This window comes from Saimiri boliviensis, chromosome 19 (assembly GCF_048565385.1).
Source record: "Saimiri boliviensis isolate mSaiBol1 chromosome 19, mSaiBol1.pri, whole genome shotgun sequence".
NCBI classification, from domain to species: Eukaryota; Metazoa; Chordata; class Mammalia; order Primates; family Cebidae; genus Saimiri; species Saimiri boliviensis.
Window position 1 is genome coordinate 14197786 of NC_133467.1, and position 26358 is coordinate 14224143.

At 37.1% G+C, this 26358-nt stretch overlaps 1 protein-coding gene and 1 pseudogene across 4 annotated transcripts in view; both read left to right on the forward strand.

Moving 5' to 3' along the window:
• Positions 1 to 26358, forward strand: part of ACBD6 (acyl-CoA binding domain containing 6) — a 206990-nt gene that overhangs the window by 128183 nt on the left and 52449 nt on the right. The gene's annotated exons all lie outside the window — the stretch shown is intronic.
• Positions 7893 to 7991, forward strand: LOC120360233 (U6 spliceosomal RNA; annotated as a pseudogene).

Genomic DNA, 26358 nt, shown 5'->3' on the forward strand with positions numbered 1-26358 from the left:
AAGTGCTGGGATTACAGGTGTGAACGGCCTCTCAAAGTGCTGGGATTACAGGTGTGAACCAGCATACCTGGCCAACAATCTGTTTTTCTTACATAATATATTATCATATTTGAACTAATCTAAACTTCCTGTATATACAATGTTAATTTATATAACAGTAGACTGGTTGCAGTGGTTCACATCTGTAATCCCAGAACTTTGTGAGGCTAAGGCAGGTGGATAGCTTGAGCCCAGGTGTTCAAGACCATGGTAAAATCCTATCTCTACAAAAAATAGCCAGGCTTTGTGGCACACACCTGTAGTCTCCGTTACTTGGGAGCCTGAGGTGGAAGGATCTCCTGAGCCCAGGGAGGCCAAGGCTACAGTGAGTCTTGATCACTCCACTATACTCCAGCCTGGGCGACAAAGCAAGACCCTGTCTTAAAAATTATAACAATAGGCCAGGCATGCTGGCTCACGCCTGTAATCCCAGCACTTTGGGAGGCCAAGATGGGTGGATCACCTGAGGTCAGAAGTTCGAGACCAGCCTGACCGATATGGTGAAACCCTGTCTCTACTGAAAATACAAAAAAAAATTAGCTGGGCATGGTGGCATGTGCCTGTAGTCCCAGCTACTCGGGAGGCTAAGACAGGAGAATTGCTTGAACCTGAGAGGCAGAGGTGGCAGAGAACTGAAATCCCACCACTACACTCCAACCTGGGCAACAGAGCAAGACTCCATCTCAAAAAAAAAAAAAATTATAGCAATATGATGGATTCTGTTCAACACTAGGGAAATACATAGTTAGAAATTCTTGTATGACTTGAAGACAATTGGAATATCCTTCAAAGTTTGAAACAGAGTAGTGGCATGCGTAACACAATGCTTACAAAAGGGACAGGAGACTAGATAAATTATTAAGAAAGCTCTTATAAGAGTTAGCAGATTAGGAAGTTAGGGCCTGGGTAGAGTTCATTACCATGGAAAAAGAAAACCAGAGATACATAGTACAGAAGGAGAATTCAATCAACCTGACTTGATGAAAGATAATATAAAAAATAAAAGAGAAGTTGAACATGACTTCAAAGCCATGGGCAAAAAAGTAATGAGCTCTGGTTTTGACATGGGTAATTTTAGTGAGCTGTTATGACATCCTTGCTGAAATGTCCTAAAGAAAAAGATAAGTCAGTACAGGACATGGACATCAAGATGTTTTCCCTAAAGAATGGTAACATACTCAAAGAGAAGAATGAATCTTAAGATTAGAGTATTGAAATATCTCCATATACATATGAAGGAACACAGAGAAATACATGAAATCCCAGTCATATTTAAGAGCATACGGTTGGGAGCCAGAGACCTTCTAAGTTCTGATTCTGCCACTTACAAATCATGTGACTTTGGACAAGTTACTTAACCTAAGCATTGGTTTCTTCATTTGTGAAATTAGATAACTTAGTACCTGTTTAACAAGGTGGTTGGATGGGATTAATAAAAGAACTCATGTAAAAATTGCCTAGTGCAGTAAGCAGCGTAAGCCACTACTGTCATTGTTTTTACTCACAATTGAGTAGATCTTTTTTGTTGTTACATTGACAGTATAGAGCATGCAGAAAGGTATACGAAATAAGGTATTATTAAACTGCCTGGAATACTGCATCTTTGTGTGCTTTGCTATTCAGAGAAGATGTCGCATGTGTCTTTATTACAGAATTCTAATTCATAGGTGACTTGGATGATGTGTTTTGTTCTTATTTTTTAAAGACTATATCAGAAATAAGACCTTATTTGGTTTAGTTGTACAGCCATACACAAAAGTTATTAAATTACAGAAGGGCTGCCAGATAGAGGTGCAGCAGGGGAATAAACTAAAGCTAACATTTACTGAGAATCTATTCCCCTTAATACAGTCATTCATTCTCCTTAAAATCAGATACTTATATTAGAAAAAATCGCTCAAAATAGTTTTCTCTTTGAATTCATGGGTTTTGTTCCCTTTCTTTCATCGGCAGTCCTGCTTTATTGTGGCCCTAAATAAAGCAGCTTATTTAACATTTCTTTAGGAAACTCAGGAAAGAATTTATTGGGCAAGACTAATGTGTACAATAAAAATTGAAGTAAAAATCTTTCCATGTATTTGTTTTTTTGTTTTTTTTTGTTTTTTTTTTTGAGATGGAGTCTTGCTGTGTCTCCCAGGCTGGAGTGCTGTGGCATGATCTTGGCTCACTGCAGCCTCCACCTCCCAGGTTCAGATGATTCTCCTGCCTTAGCCTCCCAAGTAGCTGAGACTACAGGTGTGCACCACTACGCCCAGCTAATTTTTTGTATTTTTAGTAGAGACTGGGTTCACCATATTGGCCAGCCTGGAAATCTTTCCATGTCTTTAAACATTTTTTTAAATTACCATATCCCCTAGTCCATAGCAGGTATTTTTAAAAAAATGCCATAGTCGGGGATGAAAGCTTGTGGGTGGTGGTGATGAAACCACATTTGATAATATATATAGGCAAATAGTTATGAATAAATTACAGTATTCAAAACTGACATTGTAGCTTCAGGGTAAATAGAGGGTTAAATCTCTGAGCTGTAGAAGCAGATTGTGTTTTCCTTTTGTGATCTGGGCTGACAAGACATCAGTATTCTATTCATCTGTTGGGAATTAGGCTGTTAATCCAATCAATGACTCTTGAGTGAGCTGTGGCCTACCTCCCCCACTGGGGAACAATCGGATCAAACTGCAGATTGTTTAAGAGCACAGTGCTGTCCTCCTGTCAGGTGGAATTCTCAAATGTTCCCTGGTGAATTGGGGATAGGGAAAGCTGTCTTAGCCCATTTATCCTGCTCCTTAAATAACCAGGTATCTTCCTCATCGATACGAAAGCATTTGGCAGTAGTGACAACAGGAATGCAATAGAAATCCATTAACTTTAACTCACAAAAGTGTGGGTGAAAGGGAAGAAATGTTTTCAAACACCCACAAACCAATCTATATTAAAAGGTTTTTTTGCTTTATTAATATTTTTTCTGTTCCTTAAACCTTAAATCATTTTCTTTGCTGGGCTTTGTTGTTGTTCACTGTCTTATATCATTGAATTTTTTTAGCTACCACATTTTTTATGTCAGCAGGGTCCAAATAAATTTTTAATATAGATTATGGGAACACTAATTAAATAAAATTTTAGTTTTAAAATATCTTTTGCTGAAGAATGCTAATTAAATACAATTTTAATTTTAAAATATCTTAGTCTGAGCATACATAATTCTGACATCTTTTGCAGCCTAGCAAAATTTGATTTCTAATTACTGATTTAATAGGCCATTAAGTACATTTGGAAATTATTATTGAACTGATTGGATAGATGTTCATAGTTGCAGTTGTCTTCTATGAAATGCTACCCAAATTTTTTCTGTTAACTAGTAAGGTGACGTGGGCTGTCAAAGAGTAAGATATTTAAAATGGCAAAAAGAAATTCTCAAGGAAATACTTACTAACTGATCTTGGTGAAGACAAGCTTAAAGAATAATTTTATTATTTTTCTATCTATATTACATAAGAATATTGCAAAAAGAATTTCCTTAGTCTGCCAAATTTATCCATTCATTCTGTGAATATTTAGTGTCTCCCTTTTATGTATCCACCCCTCTTCTAGGCATTGGAATTACCACAGTAAACAAGACAAGATCCATGTTCTTTTGGAGCATACATTCTAATGAGGAAAACATGCCAAAAAGAATTAAGTAAATAAGATAGTATCAGTTAAGTTCTAAGATATAAAATAGTGATGGTTACTTTAAACAGTGATCAGGTACGACTTCACTGAGAAAGTGACAGACTGAGAGTTCAGTGAAGAGAAGTTGCTGTAAGTCAAGATAAAAAAATCCCTGAAGTGGAATGAGCTTGACATACCAAGAACAAGCTACCTACAGGTACACTCTTCTCTGGGCCAGTAAGTTTCAGACCTGGAAAAGTATTGAATTTTCTTGGGAACTTTGTAAAAATAAAGGTATCTGGGCCTCCATGCCTAGAAATGCTGATTTAGCAGGGCTGAACGGGATGCACCCTGTGTATAAAGTGCAGTGAACAGTATTGAAAATCTTAACTCTAGTTAATGTAGTTTCTGCCCTTGAATGTATCACATACTTCCTCCATTCATGCCTTTCCTCATGTTTGTTCTTTACCTGTAATGTTTACCCTCACTGTCTCTCACAGACTTCCGTCTACATTCTCTCAAATACCATCTGCCTTTTACGGCCCCCTCTCAGTAGGAAGCAGAGTAATACTTGTATTCTTCCAAAAAAAGTTTAACCCAAATCTAAAAAAACCTATAAAAAATATGGCTGGGTGCTGTGGCTCACAGCTGTAATCCCAGCTTTTGGGAGGCTAAGGTGGATGGATCAACTTAGGTTAGGAGTTCAAGACCAGCCTGGCCGACACGATGAAACCCCATATCTACTAAAAGTACAAAAAAATAGTAGCCAGGCATGGTAGCAGGTGCCTGTAATCCCAGCTACTCAGTAGGCTGAGGCAGGAAAATCACTTGAACCTGGGAGGCAGAGGTTGGTGAAGGGGTCAGCTATAGATGGAAAATTACTTAAGAGATTTAACAACCAAATGTAATGTGTAGACCTTGTTTGGATCCTCATTCTTACAAATGAACTCTTTATAAACCACTCTTAAAACATAATGAGTACATTTTGGTGTTGTGGTTATTTAAGTTAATTCCCATGTTTTAGAGTTTCATACCGAGATACGTTGGGGGAGATGACATAATGTCTGGAATTTGCTTTAATAAAATACTTCAGTAAGAAAAAAGGAATAAAGAAATAAATAGCAAAGTCTTTACAGTTGTTGTATCTGAGAGAGTTGGTTACATGGAAGTGCATAGTCTCCATTTTTGTGTATGCATGGAATTTTTCATATAAAATGTTGGAAGGGCATGAGATTTTTTTTTGTTTACCTGAAGGGAGCATAAACATGTAAAGGTTGAGACACAGTGCTGTGCCATTTTGCCTTAACAAACTTATAAAGGATCATTATTACCACTATAAAAAGATACTGCTTTTTTTAAAAAGAAAAAAAAGGATTTATCAGTAATTTTTGTAATTCCCCAGTGTATTTAGGGTACAAATTGATATGCAGCTGAATCTTGAGGAATAAATATTTTGTGTAAAATGATGCAAACCTCTAATTTCCCAATATACCATTTCACCATTTCCGGTGAAACGCTAAACACTGTGCTTCATTGAAGGAAGTCTACTTACTAGGATTTATCTATCACATAGAATATTAACATTTTTAGAAAAGTACTGATGAATCCAGCCTCTTAATAAAATGAAGTTTCAAGCAACAAAACTATGGGGCTTTCTATTTTTGTGATAAAATATACATTAAAAATTTATCATTTTAACCATTTTTAAGTGAACAGTTTAGTAGCATTAAGAATATTCACATTGTTAGCTGGGCACAGTGGCACATGCCTATAGTCCCAGCTTCTCAGGAGCCTGAGACAGGAGGATCACTTGAGCCCAGGAGTTTGAGGCCAGCCTGGACAGCATAGAAAGACCTCATCTCTTAAAAAAATAATAACATTACTAATTAATAAAGCATTCATTTATTCATCCATTCATATTGTTGTGCAGTTATCACCACCATCTGTCTCCAGAACTTTTTTATCCTCCCAAACTGAAAGTCTGTGCTCATTAAACAATAACTGCCCATTACTCCCACTCCTCCTCCTGGCCACCATCATTCTACTTTCTGTCTCTGTCAATTTGAGGACTCTGTGTACTTCATGTAAGTAGAATTGTAGCATATTTATCCTTTTGCGTCTGCCTTATTTTACTTAGCATAATGTCATCAAGGTTCATGTTCTAGAATATGTCAGAATTGCATTCTTTCTGAGGCTGAATAATACTCAGTTGTGTGTATGTATATACTATATTTTGTTTATCCTTTCATCTGCTGATGGATATTCTAATTGTTCCCACATTTTGGTTATTGTATGTGATGGTACTATGAACATGGGTAGACAAATACCTGTTCAAGTCCCTGCTTTCAATTCTGGAAAGTGGAATTGCTGGATCATAAGATAATTCTCTGTTTAATTTTTTGAGGAATTGCCAAGCCATTTTCACAGGAGGTGAACAATGTTATATTCTCACTAGCAATACTTGAAGGTTCCACTTTCCCCAAATCCTAGTCAACATGTTATTTTCTGTGTTTTTGGTACTAGCCATCTTAATAGAGTTGTGAAGTGGTATCTCATTGCCCTATGAAAAAAAACTTAGTATCTGGCAGGTAACTGATGGATTAAAGGGATACCTGACAAGTAATACAAGCTACAGAACGACATAAAGCTGTCTAGATTGAGACTAAACCTATATACTATCAGTTTTCTTTGGAAATAGATATCTACAATTCATTTATATTATATTTCATAGGATTATCTATTATGGTTAAGAGAGTAATTGCTAGAAATTCTGCATACAAATTACGGCAAGAATAAAATCAGCAGTATAAACATAGGAAAAGTGACAGCCCTGAAATTATTAAATTGAACTCAAGTTTTACTAAATACTCCGTGACCTGGATGCAGTAAGACACTAGGAGACACAAGAGGTATAACCTGTGGTTCCTGCCCTGAGGTCGCTTACTGTCTTAATTCAGAGAGTAGAAAACTCTTTAAATTATTAAAGAACAATTATAAGCCAGACTGTAATCAAATGCCATAATGAGAAGTCATATGCAGGTTTATTGGGAGAGGTAATAAGAAAAAAAGAGAGAGATTATTAAGGGGCACAGTAGTTAGAGACATCTTGAGTTGTGAATTGTGGCCTATCTTGTACTGTAAAGGCGAGGTGATACTTGAAGGATGCTGAGGTGTGGAAAGGGATGGGTAGCAGAAACCACTTGGCAGACTATGGAAGCCGTAAATACTCAGATTAAGGAATTTGGGTGAGTGTGGGTGTAGGTGTGTTTTAAATGAGCAGGGCAGGAATTCTTTAGAGTGATCAGTAATAGTGTACTATTACTAGGGAGAAAGGGAATAGGAAGGAATACCAGTGAAGATACCCTTGTATTAGCTTTGTTATCGATGTTGAATTGACCAAGGATTTGTGTTTCAGTAGCAACAACAGAAAATATAGATTGATTTCTCAGATACCTGAACTAGGGTCTCTTAACAGATTGAGTTAAATGTTGGGAAGAAATCAAAATTAGGAGTCAGCCAGGCATGGTGGCTCACACCTGTAATCCAAGCACTTTGGGTTGCCAAAGTGGAAGGATTACTTGAGCTGAGAAGTTGGAGACCAGCCTGAGCAACATAGTGAGACCTCATCTCTTATATTAATACAAGTAAAAAAAAATTTAGCCAGGCATAATGGCCTGTGCTTATTGTCCCAGCTACTTTGGAGGCTGAGGCAGGGAGATTGCTTGAGCCCAGGAGATCAAGATTGCAGTGAGCTATGATGGCACCACCATATACTCCAGCCTGGGTAACAGAGCAAGACCCTGCTCGAAAAAAACAAGTCACTGGAGAGGACTGAAACATCTTTAGTTGTACTGTTATTGTGTAGCCTGATTGAGTATATCAAAATTATGCAGTTGTTAGGGGAAGGAAATTAGGAGATACAAATAGAAAAAAATACATGATTTTATAATAGCTTAAAGATTTCAAGACTTGAGAAGTAAAATCAGTTTTACAGAGACATTTACAGAAAAAACTGAAGAGAATTTGAAACATTAATAAAACTCTCTGCAGGATAGAAACAGAAGCTAACAACAATAGGAAGTGCTTTATTTCAGGAGAAAACAATTTTAAAGAGAAAGACCCACCAATAAACAAGGGTGTATCAATCTAACAGAGCCCATCTTTAAGAGAAAAATTAAACCCATTTTTAAAAGCTAACTTTAGTGCTTGCTTTGGCAACACATATACTGAAAACATAGGACGATACAGAGAAGATTAGCATGGCACCTGACATGCAAATTAGTGAAGCATTCTGTTTTTAAAATAAATAAATAAATGCTGACTTTATAAGAAGAATTAAGTAAAGGATACAAAGTTATGATATTAAACAAGTCATATTGCTCTTGAAACATCCTAAAACGGGTAATAAAAAATCTTAGGAAAGATCGTACTATTCACCTATAAATGCTATGAATAACATTCTTAGTGAAAAGGGTAATATTCAATTTTTTTTTGATTCCTAATGATATTTTGTCCTATTAACCTGAGAGAAAAAAATCGTAAGAGGAAAAAGAAAGCTTATTTGGATTTTATTTGTTGATACGTTGCCTAATAAGTTTGTCGTAAGTTCTTAGTAAACACAGTTGAATAAGTAGAAAATAAAGGTTTAGAAGGCTATGGAATATAGCAGACAAGAAATAAGGAACATTTGTATATCAAAAAAATGAATTAGGCTGTTTAAAAATTGATAGCTTTTTGGGCTGGATTTTTAATTAATGGAGGAGCAGGCTTACAGTTTACTTCTCCATTCCATCTAAAGCCATCCTATTCAGACACTTCAACATTCATGCTGGGCCGGGCGCAGTGGCTCAAGCCTGTAATCCCAGCACTTTGGGAGGCCGAGGCAGGTGGATCACAAGGTCAAGAGATCGAGACCATCCTGGTCAACATGGTGAAACCCCGTCTCTACTAAAAATACGAAAAATTAGCTGGGCATGGTGGTGCATGCCTGTAATCCCAGCTACTCAGGAGGCTGAGGCAGGAGAATTGCCTGGACTCAGGAGGCGGAGGTTGCGGTGAGCCGAGATCGCGCCATTGCACTCCAGCCTGGGTAACAAGAGCGAAACTCCGTCTCAAAAACAAAACAAAACAAAACAAAATGAAAAGACATTCATACTGACACCTACCAGTCTTGGTCTGTGAAAACCCCTCAACCCTGGCTATATTCATTTATATTCCATTTTAACTTACTTGCACACTTAACATCTTTGAGCTTGCTTCCTCTCACAACCTCAAATTCTGAAACTTCTCTAGATCCTAATACTCTTAATATCGCCCATTTCCTCAGTTCTCCTGATCCTACACTTCTTCCTGCCTTAACATGCCTTCCCACTCAGCTTGAACCACAGGATTAATCATTTAAGTTCATTTTTTGGACCAAAAGTGGTCGTACAAGACTAAAACTCACAGTCCAGAACTCTTGTCACTTCTCTGTATTAATTTATTCACTAGAAAAAGACATATTTCTCCCAGAGATAGCCACTGCTTTTTTCATTCCCATCAAAGTTCTAATTTACCCAAAAGGAACATTAAAAGACAATTAGATCCTAGGTTATTAATATCTTCACTTTTTCTTTCATTATATTTTTCTTTTGTGCATTTATTCATTCAATAAATATTTATTGGTTGCCTGTAGTAAATGTTTATACTGTAAATAGAAAGTACCTCTTCATACACATACAGTATTTTAAGATGCAGATACGTAGGAGACAGTCTGAAGATTATTAATCAGGTCATCTAGAAATGCTTAGAACCTCTTTATATATGCCTACTAATCAGTCATCCATCTAAGCTTGAAAACTTTCAAGGATAGAGAATTGGAGGAATATTAAGGTAGCCATTTTATGTTGGAAAATATCTTTCTACCAACTAGGCCAATATGGTGAACCGGTGTCTCTACTAAATTAGCTGGGCACAATGGTAGGCACCTGTAATCCCAGCTTTGGAGGGATGAGGCAGGAAAATTGCTTGAACGTCCCAGGATGGGGAGGCTGCAGTGAGCCGAGATCCTGCCACTCTACTCCAGCCTAGGCAACAAAGCATGACTCTATCTCAAAAAAAAAAAAGAAGAAAGAAAAGGTCTTTCTGTTGGAAAATTAAGTATTTGACTCCCTGTAATTTTCTCATACTCTTCCTACTTCTAAAATGTGTAGCTCTATAGAAACAAACGGTTTAATTGTTTTCATATGTTTTGTCTTTCATCCTAAGGTAACATGATTTAAAGTTACTTTACCATCCAGCCAAAGCCTGTTTCAGGTATTTTTCACCCACAACTCATTACTACTAACACTGCAGGAATCATCTGACCCAAAAAGAGAATAGCTCTGTATTAATTTTGGGTTTTTTTATTTTTTGTCTGCGCAGGTTTTTGGTATGTTTTGTTTTTGGGATTTTTTTGTTTGTTTGTTTTGGTTTTTGGTTTGTTTTTGAAACAGGGTCTTACTCTGTCACCCCAGGTGGAGTGCGGTCACAGCTCACTGCAGCCTCAACTTCCTAGGCTCAAGCAATCCTTCCACCTCAGTTGCCTTGGTTGCTGGGACTACAGCCAGGTACATACCACTATGCCTGGCTAACTTTTGTATTTTTTTGTAGATGGGGTTTTGCCATATTGTCCAGGCTAGTCTTGAACTCCAGGGCTCAAGTGATTCCCCTGCCTTGGCCTCCCAAAGTGCTGGGATTACAGGCATGAGCCACCATGCCTGGCCTGTATTAGTTTTCTATTGCTGCATAATAAATTACCAGAAATTAGCAGCTTAAAACAACACACATTTGTTTTCTCACAGTCTCCATGGGTCAAGCATTATGACATGGCTTATCTGGGTCCTCTGCTCAAGGCTTCATAAGTCTTCATTCTCATCTGGAATTTGCAGTCCTCTTAGTTACTTGAGGCCCTCGTTCCTAGACACCATCCCTCTCCTTATGCAGTTCACAAAATAGAGTCTACATGGTTATTTGCTTCTTTGAGACCCGCTCTCTCTATTCCATCTCTGCCTTACATCATGAGAGTGGTTTCCTGTCACATTCACTGGTCCCACCCTCACTAAAGGCAAGGGGATTATATGAGGGCCTGGGTCATTGTGGCTTACTTTGGATTTCTGCCTACCATAAGCACTATCACTTTCCTCATTCTAACAGTATTCAACTATTATATTTCTAAAACTTAATTTGCTTTTGAGTAGCTATGTCAAAGTTTCACTGCGCTCACACTCCACTAAAGCCCCTGAATTTTCTATTTATGTTTCTCCCAAGATAACTCCACGATGTAGTTTGTGACTATTTGGTCCTTGGTGCAAGATCTTTTATCTGTGTTAAATTCCATCTTGTTAGATCTAACCAATCTAGCCTGTCAACACTTGCTACCTACGTCTTTCATCCAATATGCTTACCGTATCTCTCAACCTGGATTGGATTTCTAAAGTTTTAGCTTCAGAATTTCAGATGTCCAGCACATGCTGCTGGCTTTCAGGAAGTCACTACAGGCCAGATTTTGCTACATTGCAAAACAATAGAACTTTAAAATGTCAAAGTTTTAAAATTTTTCATTACAAAGATAGTACTTGCACATAACAGAAATATTAGAATATACAGAAAAGTTAAAAAAAAAAAAAAAAAACGAAAAACAACCACACACAGACCTGTTTACATGTGGTAGGTTTTTAAAACATTTTTAAATATACAATGTTTTGTTGTTTCTTTGCTTGCTTTATATAGTTTAGATTTTAATATAGAAACATTTTTTATTCCATTTTGCATTGATAAGATTGTAATGATGTTCTAATTTATAAATATTTTATGACCATCATTTAAAATTGCTGCATAATCCACTCAACTTTCCCTATGTTGTTGGACACTTCAATTGTTTCTAAATCCTTGCTATTTAAGATAATACTGGAATAAACTCTTCTTAATAAGATTTTTTTTAATATTTGAATTTTTTTTTTTTAAGACAGAGTCTCTCTCTGTTGCCAAACTGGAGTACAGTGATGTGATCTCAGCTTACTGCAACCTCTGCCTCCTGGGTTCAAGTGATTCTCCTTGCCTCAGCCTCCCCCGTAGCTGGGACTACAGGCGTGCACCACCATACTCAGCTAATTTTTATATTTTTAGTAGAGACTGGATTTCACTGTGTTGGCCAGGAAGGTCTCAATCTCTTGACCTCGTGATCCACCCACCTTGGCCTCCCAAAGTGCTGGGATCACAGGTGTGAACCACCACTCCCGGCCAATATTTGACGTATTTTTAGGATGTATTTCTAGAAATGCTAAGTCAAAGGAAATGAACATTTTCTAAAAGATTTATACTAATGTATGCTCCTAACAACAACTAATGAAAGTGCCTGTTTCATAGCACCCTCTATAAAGAAGGAACTGTTTTGTGGACCTAACAGACTATGAAAATTTTCACTGTAAAAGTGAAAGATGAATGAGAATGTGAATGAAAATAACTATTTCCTGGATTTCTCTTCTGTACTTCTGGTCATTCACCATCAAGGGATTTAGAATAGAGTGGATTAAGTTATATTGAGTTTTTACTGAATAGTGTTACCAAAACAGTATGCAGTAAGCAAGACACCCTTCAAAGAGTTTGGCTTTGTTCCTAATTACCTAACTTTGAATGCTAGAACAGCTCAGTAAGTTAATAAAAATATAGAGAGACTAAGCTCCAACTTCTCAAAATATGTATAACTTGGAAAAGTATAGCAATCAACTGAGGCAGATGTAAAGAAGAGTGTATAGTCTTGAAGAGTAAGATTACTCACTCTCTTGACGATAGGTCAATTTTGAGGTTTTGTTAATAGGAATTACACAAGCATGCTGTGTGTGATACCATAACTTAGGCCACCTGTTTTCTTTAACCTGAAAAAACAAAAAATTTTAACTGCATTTCTTTTTATTTGTATTATTTGTGTTGATTCTCCTTTCTGTTTTCTAGTAGTATAATTGAGAAAACATGGATTTTGTTGTTAGAAGGGCCTGGGACCTTGGGCAAATTTTGTAATGTCTTTGGGCCTCATTTTACTCAGCTTGAAAATGGGAATAATAGTATTTACATAATAGGGTTGTTGTGAGAATGAAAGGAAATGACGTTTCTAAAACTTCCAGCACACAATGGATATTCAGTCAATGTTTGCTCCTCCTCCCTTCCTTACAGCAGTGAAGTCTCAACTGTCTAGCACTGGAAGGTTAAACATTCTAGATAAGTGTTCATTTCAGATAGTTGAACAGTTACATTCTGCCTTTTATTTTTTAACTTTTTCTATAAAATACCTTTTCTAAAATACATTCTGTATTTCATTGCTTCCTCCTTAAATCATTTTACTATACCGTGAGTATTTATAGCTGATGTGAGACATAAGGCCAAAGCTTCTCTTTCTCTCTTGAGATTGCTAAAATCTACTGGTTGGCATGCAGCCCAGTCCTTTTTATGGCTGGCTATTCTCTGTGGTCTAAAATGTCTACAACTTCTGTCACAGCTTCTAATTTCTGCTGCCTGCTACTGTTGCTGTCCTATTCCTTCTAATTACCATTAGGCTCTGCTGGCCTCTTACCCATTTGTGCTCTTTACTTCTTGCTGTTTTTTAACTTTTCGCTTTTCAGTCTCTTTTGTCTCTGTGGCATCTCTTATTTCATAGGCAAAGACTGGCCTTTCATTGCTTTCTCAAACCAGCTAGAAGAATTCTTTTAGACAGAGAGCGGCCTGGTCACAACATGCTAATATGGTCCTCATCAGCATTTTTTCCCCCTGCTCTGAGCCCTATTCCAGGTATTTGAAAATGCCAAAAATCAAGAAAATCAACTATATTTACTTTTCTTGCAAGCAGTTTATTTTTCTTTTGAGACAGGGTATCTTTCTGTCACCCAGGCTGGAGTGCAGTGATGCGAACACAGCTCACTTCAGCCTCGACCTCCTGGGCTCAAGCAGCCATCCCCCTTAGCTCCCGGAGTAGCTGTGGGACTACAGGCACGCTTCACCACACCTGGCTAGAGATGGGGTTTTTGCTATATTACCCAGAATGGTCTCTAACTCCTGGGCTCAAGCAGTTCACCTGCGTCGGCCTCCCAAAGTGCTGGATTATAGACGTGAACCACTACACCTGGACTGTTTCTGTTGTTGTTATTGTCTTTTTACACTTACTTAACTTTTACTATATGCAAAGTTTTGTGCTATATACAAAGGATAAAAGAAATCATAGTCTATAAAGTTAAATTATACATGATCCTTACCTTCAAGGAAGCAGAACACAAACATAGTACAGTTAAAAGATGAAGAAGGTTGTGGGAGACAAAGTTTTATGTAAGAATTGTGAAGGCTCATGTGAAGGTTCTGCTTAAACTTATAAAGAGGTGTAGCTGTTTTTGAGTCTAATCTCAAAGTAGTGGGTGATTATTTAGAATCCTGTAAGAATCAGAACAGAGAAAAACAGGCCGAATGGCCAAATTGAGCTTCCGTGATCTTCTGCCATTTTAAAGGTGATAGTAAAGAATCATTTAGGAGGATTATGGGTACTTTTTGCCTTTCCTTATTTGAGAATCTAGGTCTTTGTATATTATCATTCATGTATATTCCTTTTAGGTTTTTAGTATTTCTTTGGAAACAGGATGTGGAGGTGTAACATAGAGGTTGTGTGTTTTTATGCTTTTGTAGTTTGGATTTTAAGCATGCTTCAATTTTTTTACATTTTAACTCTATTATGTAATTTTATTTTTAATTCAGCTGGGTATTTTTACTTTTCCCTAATGTTTCATCCACTAAAAAAGATTTTAAGCATAAAACCTATTTTAATTTATTAGAATAGTTTTTGCTGCTGTTTATAACAACTTCATATTTATTAAATTTGAACATTTCCTTTAAGATAAAACAGAAGAGAAAAGCATAAATAATCATGACAAACAACCCTTTTCTGGTGTGGTCATTTGAAATGAAACAACAAAAAAATTTAATCAATTTAAATCTAGAAAAATTAGCTGATATAAGTTGTAAACCAGATGAGTAAAAGCTTTCACTTACTCATTCTTGACATTCAATTCCATTTATTCTTTTTAATATATTTTAAAATAGAATGTCTGCAAAGACTAAGGTTTTGGTTCCTATATCCTATTCTGAGGTTATTGAGAAAAAATGTTTGGGTATATACTCATGCTTTAATATAAATTCCATTTTAACACACAAAGAAGACTAACAATAAAGATTTTATAGAGACATAGTGATATGGTTTATTAAGGCATCATAATAGTAAGTGTATTATAGTAGATTTAAGATAATTATTAATAATGATTTAAAACTGACCAGGCTTTATATTAGTGAGTCATAATCATTCCAAATAATTGTGTTCATGATTGAATACTTTTTAAGTGCCTATTATATGCTAGGCAGGCAAAAAATGAGTAGGGGAAGAATCTCTAAACACTACAATTGATTAGAGAATAATTTAAAGTAATAGTGGTTTGTTTCACTCAAATACCTGTCCTTTACCAAGGTCCTTAGGTGTATACAAACAATTCAGAGTTTAAAATTCTTGATATTTTTTTTAAAGACTTCTCCTTAAAGGCAGACTAGGTAATCGAATTAGAGGACAGCCTAGTTGTCCTCCTGTCTTTCTATTCCCCACTTGCCAGTCGATTCTGTAATTGGAGTCACGGTTCTTATGTTCATGTCCTTGCTCTAATTGATTTCTAGGTGGACATTCCCTAAATCGAAAGATCAAAAATCTCAACATTTTACATTAAACAGTAGAACACTTCAGCCCACACCATCTGAACACAAAAGCTCCAAATTAGGCATGGTGATCTGAGGAACATAGCAAACAAGAAATAGATTGGGAAGTGGTAGGTGAGCCTATCATGCTTACAATTGTAAAGAGCTACTTATAAGTAACCATGATTTTAGTTGGTTTGATGAGTTTGTCCCTGGAACAACTAAGTAAGAATTAAATCATTGAATAAGTTTATAAGTGTGTAGATGGTATTCCAGTTCAGAGTGTACAAATAATACTTACCTGGCAGGGGAGATGCCATGACCGTGGAGAGCATACAAATCAATTTTAATTGTAACTATTTCTTATTACAGAGTAATAATATACTTTAGAAATTTTTACAAAAACCAAATAAGTCATTAGTTTTCCTGACAATAATAGGAAGAATAGTGGAAGTGAGTATCTGAGTCAAGTGAGGTCAAGAGATAATGGGAAAGGAGGAATTAGAGTATAGGCAGCACTTTTGTGAATTTTGTTGCAAGAGGAGAGAAATGGGGCATTAGATGGTTGGTTAAGGTCTGGAGAGATAGCAGCATATTTATATCCTGATGGAACCTCTACAGAAAAGAGGGAAAACTGATAATGCAAAAAAAAAAGAAAAAATGTTATCATCCATAATCTTATCCTTAAGATAATTCCTGTTTTCATTCTCATGTTTTAAAATCTTTTTTTCTGTAGGTAGACAATTTTAAAACAAAAATGGGACCATGCTTTACATAGTTTTATAACCTTTATTAGGAATATTTTCTCATATCCATATTCTTTTTAAAATAATTTCTAATGACTATCTAGTATCAGGTAATATGCCCGCCCTATACTATACTTGTAACCATCCCACTGTTAAAATATGTAGGTTGGTTCTGTTTTGCAATATGTAAACTAGATTGTAAACTCCATAAAGGCAAAGACTGTAACTTGCTTGTTGCTGTGACCCTCGTATATAGTAGGCTTTCGGAAAGCAGATATTTAAGTGAATTCTACTCTTCCATACCTCCACCCAATGCAGCTAAATATGGTTGGAAAAAAATACACAACCATGCTCTCTCCATGTTTATTACCACTAATCTCAGCAGTCACACTAACTGATAGAGTTCCCTATTCCATGAACTCTACCAGTTAGATTACTTTTTCATACTTTCTCTTCTCTCCTCAAAATCTAGGTATTTCCATCCTCATCATCATTCTGTGCTGATGACCTTCCTTCCTGTTTAACTGACGAAACAGGAGTCATTAAAAAAGAACTTCCACAAATTCTCACTGCCATGTCTACTGACTTATCTGCATCTGTCCTTTTATAATTCACCTTCCTTTGTGTACATGAATGATCTGTGCTTCTGGTTAAGGCCAGCCCCTCTGCTTGTGTACTATATCTCATCCTGCTCAAGGATCTTACTCCATACATTTGCCGCGCACCACCCTCGCCCCCCATTTTTCGTTTTTGGTTTTTGAGTTTTTTGGCATTAACAGTTTTCTCTCTCTTCTGTGTACATTTCCATCAGGATACAGATATACTGCTGTCCTCCACCCCCAGACCCATCTGTATAATACCCCATTTCTTTCCTTCTCTTTACAACAAAATTCAATGAAAGAGTTTTTTACACTCCAATTCCTTCTTTCCCATATTCTCTTGAACCCACTTGAAATCAGTTGTTCACTTCCACCATTCTTCCTTTTCTTATCAGGAAGACCAGTGACTGTTAGTCCCTGTCAGCAGCATGTGGCACAGTTGATCACTCCTTCTATTTTCAACCTAGCAGCCAGAGTGATCCTCTTAACCCATAAGTGAAGTCAAGCTATTCCTCTCCTCACAACCCTTCAGTGGCCTCTCATTGAATTAAACATAAAAGCCAAAATCCTTAGAATGGCTTATAAGGCCCTATGCCATCTGGCCCTTTATTACCTCTTCCCGGCTCATCTCCTATTACTAATCTAACTTGCTTTCATTGCTTCAGTAACACACTGGCCTCCTCTCAGTTCCTCAGACATGCTGGGGACATAACCATTTCAGGGTCTTTGCACTTGGCTCATCTTGTTCCCGCTATTGCTTTTCCCCCAGCTATTGAGACAGCTTATCCCTTACCATCTTTAGGTTTTTCTCCCCTGGTTATCTCCGTAAGGTCTGCTCTGCCTACCTTAGTTGAAGTTGATACCCTTTATACCCTACCTCCCAGCATTCTGTACCTTTCTTTTCTGCTTTATTTTTCTATGTAGCACTTACCATCATCTAGCATACTATATTTTCCTTAGCTTATTTCTATTCCCTGTCTCCCAATTAGGGCGAGATTTTTTGTCTGTTTACTGTCCTTAGAACAGTACTTAACACATAGTTGATACTAAGTATTTGTTGAATGAATGAATTTAAGCAATGAACATCCTTTCCATAAATATTTATATAAATCTGTGAATCATTTCTTTATTTACTAAGCGAAAGTTTTTGAGTGCAGCAGGTCTGTGAGGTCAGAATTATTTTATAATTCCAAGACATTAATTGCCTTTTTCATACTGATTCTCATGAGCATGCATTAGCATATTCCAGAAGTTGTATCACTTGTCACAACACATTAAATGCAGAACTAGATATGCATATCCAATTATTTAGCCAGATATTAAAGAGATTTGCAAAAATGTAAAATAATAGGACTCTCTACTCATTGTGGTTTTTTTTAATTTGGAAAAATACTTTTATTTTTAAAATTATGTTACATATAATTTACGTTGTGTAAAATGTAACGTTTTTGTTATATGTAAAACATATGGTAACAATGGTTTTTAAATTGCCTGGCTTTAATTTCTAATATGGTAAATATTGATAAACAACATAAACGAAAGTTCTTTGAGGTCCTCAGTAATTCTGAAGAATAACTCTGAAGAGTTACTGTAAAGGGATCCTGAAACCAAAATGTTTTAAGAACTGCTATTTTAGGCCATGGTAAGAGTTTGGAAGTTTATTCTAAGAACAGTGGGAAGCTGTTGAAGGATTTAAAAGCAAGGTTGTGACATAATCTGACTTAACTTTTGAAAATGTCATTTATCTAACTCAGCGGTCCCCAACCTTTTTGGCACCAGGGACAGATTTTGCAGAAGACAGTTTTTCCATGGACCAGGGTTGGGAGGATGGTTTGGGGATGATTCAAATGCATTACATTTATTGTGCACTTTATTTCTGTTATTATTACATTGTAATGTATCATGAAATAATGATACAACTCACGATAATGTAGAATCAGTGGGAGCCCTGAGCTTGTTTGCCGCCAACTAGATGGTCCCATCTAGGGGTGATGGGAGGCAGTGTCATATCATCAGGCATTAGATTCTCATAAGCACCATACAACCTAGATCCCTCACATGTGCAGTCACAATAGGGGTTGTGTTCCTATGAGGATCTAATGCTGCCACTGATCTGACAAAAGACGGAACCCAGACCGTAATGTGAGTGACGGGGAGCAGCTGTAAATACAGATGAAGCTTTGCTCACTTGCCCGCTATGCAGTCCAGTTCCTAACAGGCCACAGACTGGTACCAGGTGTTGGGGACCCTGGTTCTAATTGCTGTCTGAAGAATAGATTGTAGTGGGGAAGGGGAACAAATGTGAAGTGACCGTCTTTGTCTAGGTAGGAAATGATGGAGGTTTGTACTGATACGGGGTATTAGTTTCCTAGGACAGCTGTAACAAACTAGGTGCCTTAAAATGACAGAAATTTATTGTGAATAGGACCGTTCTTCCTCTGAAACCTGTAATGGGGAATCCTTCTTTGCCTCTTCGGGCATCTGGTGTTTGTTGGCAATTCTTGGCATTCCTTGGCATTCTTTGGCTTGTGGATGCATTATTCCAATCTATTTCCAAATAAGGTACCCATTCTGAGGTACAAGGAGTTAAAACTTTAGCATATTTTTAGGAGACACAATTAACAATGTAGTAACAATGAGGTAAAGAGAAATGGATAATTAGACATTAGATATCAGATATTATATTTTAGAATATACTCCCCACTAGGAGTTGTTTGTAGATTCAGTACAAAGAGTGAAGAAAATAGAAGTCAAGGATAGACCCCACATTCTTGGCTTGAGCAGCTGGGTAATAGTAGAGCCAAATGACATGCCATTTATTGACATGAAGGCTTAGGGTTGAGACCATTTTTCTTGGGGGACAAATTTCCAGAAGTGGAATTATGGAAGTCGTTTTCTTCAATATCCTCATGCATCTCTTTGTCCAGATACGCTGTAGCATTGTTATATTGTTTTAGTGTTATTGTATCAAAATCACCTGGTTGAAACAATCAGATGTAGCAAAATATATTGTAGCATTTTTATATTGTTTTAGTGTTATTGTATCAAAATCACCTGGTTGAAACAATCAGATGTAGCAAAATATATTGTAACCCAATTCACCTAGGTATACTTATGTAAAAAGAAAATTAAAAAGGAACAAGGAGCATGTGTTGTGGGAGAAATTCTTAGAGTCGAAGTGGAACAGACAAAGAATTGGCAAAGTCCTATGATATCCCCAAAGTATTTCAAATTAAACATCTATATGGAAATTCTGATTATGTAAGTTTGATATCATAGGAAATTGACTGCATTTTCCCTTGATGAATGAAAATCTGACTTTAGATTAAAATGGCTATTTGGTAACTGGATGAGGTTAAGGGTGTCAGTTGTATTACCAAGTAACATGTCAAAAATTACCCCTTGATTGGTAAAATAATTTGGACTGGGAGGAACTGCAAAGGAATGATAAACACCTGATGGGGACACTGTACTTTGGAATGTCCTGAGTTACTTGTAATTGGCATATCCCTGTTCAACCCCAGAAGCTACTGTTACATTGTTGCACTTGGAAAGTACCAGGGCTTCTAAGCCAAGATAGACCCCACATCTGCTGATATGGATCTCTTCCCCCTCGTATCGGAATTATATCTCCTGGAGGGAAGAAACCTCCTGGGTGGCTGAATGAGGTGTCATATGAGTTTACCTCAAGGACTCCAGTCTGACATTGCCCTGATGACAAACTCAGAATGGTTTCTCTATGAAATCTTTCTGAATAAATTGATGCTAATTGTACCCTACAGTATTTTGTGAGTCTGAATGATTAGATGAACCTAAGAAGACCACTTTGTGGATAGAGCACATATATTATCCATTCTTTAGTTTGAACTGCTTGTTTACACTGTACATTCTTCTCTCTCTCCAGCAATTTTAATATGATATTAAAGTAAATGCAGTTGTTTTAGCTGCAGTTCCCAAAGCAAACTTGCTTTTAAGAACATTTGTGAGCCAGGCGCGGTGGCTCAAGCCTGTAATCCCAGCACTTTGGGAGGCCGAGGCGGGTGGATCACAAGGTCAGGATATCGAGACCATCCTGGTCAACATGGTGAAACTCCGTCTCTACTAAAAATACAAAAAATTAGCTGGGCATGGTGGCGCGTGCCTGTAAGCCCAGCCACTCAGCACTCAGGAGGCTGAGGCAGGAGAATTGCCTGAACCTGGGAGGTGGAGGTTGTGATGAGCCGAGATCGCGCCATTGCACTCCAGCCTGGGTAACAAGAGGGAAACTCCGCCTCAAAAAAAAAAAAGGAACATTTGTGTAGATCTGCTCAGTTGCCTTAAAAGGGATGAATAGTCAGTAATACTACCTTTGATTGTTTTGCTTTTAGTTGTTTGCTTGTAATGTTTACAGTAGTTAATTTATCAATTTGGCTATCATCTATTTAAGTTAGCTTTTACTGTTGTAGCCCATGTGGAAAAAGAGTTTGAAATGCCCATTTCTATTTGATCACAGATGTATGGTTTTTCAAATGAAGTTTTTTTGTGGTCTTGGTTTTTGTTTTTTTTGTTTTTGAGATAGAGTATCACTCTGTTGCCCAGACTCGAGTGCAGTGGTACAATCATGGCTTACCACAGCCTCAATCTCCTGGGCTAAGGTGATCCTCCCACCTCAGCCTCTCAAATAGTTGTGACCACAGGTGTGCACCACCATGCCTGGCTTAAAAAAAAAAAAAAAAATTCTTATAGAGACAAGGTCTCCCTATGTTGCCCAGGCTGGTCTCAAACTCCTAGACTCAAGTAATCCTCCCAACTCAGCCTTTCAAAGTACTGGAATTATAGTCATGAGCCACCAGGCCTAGCCTTCCAGTGAAGTTTAGATCCTTAATTATTGCTTACACCCAATGAGAAAGACCTCCAGACAATCAAGTCCTTGTATTTTGCTGTATTTTTTCAACTTTTTGGAATATATAGTGTTACTTTCTATTTTTTACCCAGAAACATTAGGAAAACTGAGGAGTGGGCTGGTCAGAAAGTTATCTTGTAACTATTAATTAGTAAGTAAATTCCATTATTTTGTGGAAGATTAGACAAATGTCCGGAAACAGAAAGGCAACCAGTAAAACAAGTTACCTCTACCTTATCCAAAGACATGTTGGCCATTTGTGGTGACACTGATGGCAACTGGTAGAGAGGCAAAAAGGCCAAGTGTGCAAGGTCTCCAGGTCACCACCCAGAGCAGTGCCACTTTTATGTTTGCTTCATTTACTTGTCATTCCAGATTCTATTTGAATACAAGCTTTCATGGCATGTTACAAAAAATTGAAAATCACTGATCAAGAATACAGTCTGCTTAGAAGTGCTCCCCAAAAGTTAAAAAAAAAAAAAAGAATATGGCCTAAAACCAATGTAAGAATAAAATACATAGAGATATAATAAAGCTTTCTACAAATTATGTTGTCAGACCATTCACAGACCATCATCACTCAGAGACTGTTTCCCAGTTTTAGACACAACTTTGAGGAACTTGCTTGTCTGATTTCCAGTCCTCAGCCGATAAGGAGTAGAAAATTTAAAGAATTCAGGTACACTGATAATAATAAAGGATAAATGATAATCCTATGACCAAGGAAAAGCTGCTTAAAAAAGAAAAAGACAAAAATCAAACATACAAAAAGCAAAAGTAATCTGGGACCATTTTGTGAAAGGCCAAATAGCCTTATATTCCTTAATTCACTGTAAAGGCATCTTTTTGTTCAGTCATATTCCCGGACATTTACTTAGTGCCAGAAATTGAGGGATATAATCAGTTTATGATGTTGACTGTGAATCATCAGGAAAAGGTTAAATCATTGTCCATGTTCTCCATATAGAGTAGTGAGAAGTAAGATGTGTTAGAAATAATTATATGCAAAAGTTTACAGGGATGGTGTTTTTAATTTTTGGATGCTTAAATGTTAATGTTCCAATTATTTGAAAAATCTGCTGACATAAACTCCCTCATTCCGTAAAGGTGCCAGTTAAATAACTTAAATAAGATGTTACTGTATCTGCATTGTTTTCTAGAAAGAAAGGAATCTGCCTATATAAATTAAGCTGAAAGTTTAATTTATATATCTAGAAAAATAATCATAAAATGTATTTGCAATCTTCTTAATTGTCAGATTTGTTTAATCATCTATTATAGAGTCACAGATCTCATAAAGAGAGACAATACATTTCAGGCTTAGAAATAATAATAAAATTTACCTAAAACTATATTACTAATTCAAAATTTTTTTATTACTACTTCGAATTTCTCACAGCCAATTTGCTTGAGTGCCTCACTTATCATACATTCACTTGAAACACTATTTTTTAAATAAAATGTATATTTTAAGTAAATTACCGGATATAAAAAAAATGTTCTTTTTAGCCATATGGGAAAATCCAGTCCGTCTATGAAGCTCTATTATTACTCATGTATCTTTAGCGCTCACTTAGTAGAGATGGTAGATCAAGTGTGAATGGAATTAGAGCATCAGAATCATTTATGGTCCAAAAAAAAAAAAAAATCCAGTTACACTGCAAAGAATTTTCCACTCATAGAGAACAGCTGGGAATATATATGTGTGTGTGTATGTATGTATGTATACATAGATGCACACACGCAAATATACGTGTATATCTACAGGAATATGTATATATGTATATATGTATGTATCCTGACCTAGAAATATGGCTCTTGACTCAGTTTGATAAAATGTATTTAGCAGTTTAAAAAAATTAGGGGCTACATAATTTTATGCACAAGAAACACTAGTGTTGTCAGTGGCTTAGTGCTAAAAGGATAAAATAAATGATAGTTTCCTTGTACCATTTCTGAGCTATATATTTAATATTTTCATCAACACCTCATTTGGTAGAATAAAAATATACTATATTTGATGAGGCACCCAATTTGGAGATAGAAGAAAACTAAGTCCTTAAAATAATTATTCATAAAATGGAGACATGATCAAAAATAATACAGAATTGCTGCAGAGTACATATGGGGAAATAATCTGTTTAACTTCAGGAGTACATGTGGAAGAAAAAAGAATCCAGATGTCAAACAGAATATAGTAGTGAGTTTGCAGCTAGTAACTGTAAGTTAAATACCCTGTTCATCCTTGTTTAGACCCTCAGTTGAGTATCATGTCTGTCATTGCACTCCACAATAGCCAACAGTAATGCCCAGTTAGTATGCTGTGGGCCGTGGGTGATACTCTGAGATATACTGGCTTCAAGTGAGACCCAGCTGTGGCCTCTGGAAAAAGTAGAGGGAAAACTAAAGGGGCCTTTACCTTGCACCTTAGGTACTAGCTCAGCCACAGTGGGCTGGAACACCAGTCATGGACTCAGGCCTAGGCTCTTGGACAGCTTTGAGCCAGGCAAACCTTGGATAGCCTTCTGCACTTGTTGTGGGCCAGAGGGGAGCCCACTGCCCTGAAGGGTGAGTTCCATGGTTGTCAGCATTCACCAGAGCTGACTGAAGAGCACTTGAGCTTTAAGTGAATATTGACAGTGGCCTGGCAGAACTCTCCACGGGCTAGTAGTGGTAGTGGCAACTGCAAGAGGCTCCTCTGCCTGTGGAAAGGGAGGGAACAACTTGTCTTGTGGTTTTAGGGCCAGCTTAGCCACAGTAAAAGAGAACACTAGGTAGATTTCTAAGGTTTTTACTGCCAATCCCTAGCTTTCAGACAGCAACTCTGGGCCCACCCAGGGCTTGGGGAACCTGTTCGCCTGAAGGGAAGGACAAAAGCTGGCTGGCTTCTCCACTTACTGACTGTAGACCCCTAGGGCCTTGAGTAAACACAGGTGGTGGCCAGGTAGTGATTACAGTGGGCCTTGGGCAAGACTCAGTGGTGCGCTGGCTCCAGATACAACCCAGTGCAGTCCCAGTGGTGGTGGCCACAGGGTGTTTGCATCACTCCACCCCAAGCTCCAAGTGGCTCAGCACAGAAGAGACTCCATTTGTTTGTGAGAAATAACGGAAGAGAACAAGAGTCTCTGTCTGATAATCCAGAGAAATCTTCCGGATCTTATCCAAGACCACCATGGCACTACCTCTATGAGTCTTCAAGACCCACAGTGTTATGGGGCTTGGGACCCAATGCCCTTTGAATACCTGGAAAACTTTACCAAGAAAAACAGGCACAAGCAAGCCCAAATTGCGAAGACTGCAGTAAATTCTAACCCTTCAGTGCTTATACACCAATGACTATCCACAAGCATTGAGACCATCCAGTAAAACACGACCTCACCAGATGAACTAAATAAGGCATGAGGGACCGATCCTGAAGAAAGAGATGTGTGACCTTTTAGACAGAGAATTCAAAGTAACTGTTTTGAGGAAACTTAAGATAACACAGAAAACTGATTCAGAATTCTATCATATAAATATAACAAAGAGATTGAAATAATTAAAAAGAACCAAGCAGAAATTCTGGAGCTGAGAAATGGAATTGACACAGTGAAGAATGCGTCAGTCTCTTAATAGCAGAATTGATCAAGCAGAAGAATTGGTGATCGTGAAGACAGACTACTTAAAAATAGAGGAAATGAATAAAAAAGAATGAAACACACTTAAAAGATCTAGAAAACAGCCTCAAAGGGGCAAATCTAAGAGTTTTGGGCCTTAAGGGGGAGATAAAGAGACAGAGATAGAAAGTTTATTCAGAGGGATAATATCAGAGAACTTCCCAAATCTAGGAAAAGATAATCAGTATTCAAGGACGAGAAGGTTATAGAACAAGTTTAACCTAAAGAAGACTACCTGAAGGCATTTAGTAATCAAGTTCCCAGAGGTCAAGAATGAAGAAAGGATCCTATGGATGAAGTGAAAATACAGTTTGTATTTGTTTTGATTTTGCCTATTTGTTTATGCAGTCAGTCTTAAGTTGTCATCAGCTTAAAATAATGAATTATATTATTTGCAAGCCTCATGGTAACCTCAAATTGAAAAACATATACACAAAAATAAAAAGCAAGAAATTAAAATATACCACCAGAGAAAATTACGTTCACTAAAGGAAGACAGGAAAGAAGGAAGAGAACACCAGAAAACAAATAACAGAACGACAGGAGCAAGTCGTTTCCTAATCGGTAATGACATTGAATGTTAATGGACTAAACTCTCCTATCAAAGGACGTAATAGAAGTAGCTGAGTGTATTAAAAAATCAAGACACAACGATCTGTTGCCTACAAGAAACACACTTCCTCTATAAAGATATAGACTGAAAATAAAGGTATGGGAAAAGATATTCCATGCCAATGGAAACAAAAAAAAAGAGCAGGAGTAGCTATAGTTATATCAGACAAAATAGATTTCAAGGCAAAGGCTGTGAGAAGAGACAAAGAAGATAAGGGGTCACTTCAGCAAAAGGATATAATAATTATAAATAGATATGCATCCAATACTGAAGCACCCGGATACATAAAGGAAATATTATTAGAGGTAAAGAGAGAGAGATGGACCCCAATACAGTAGTAGCTGGAGACTTCAACACACAACTTTCGGCATTGGACAGATCTTCCGGACAGAAAATCAACAAAGACGCATCAGACTTAGTCTGCAGTGTACAACAGTGC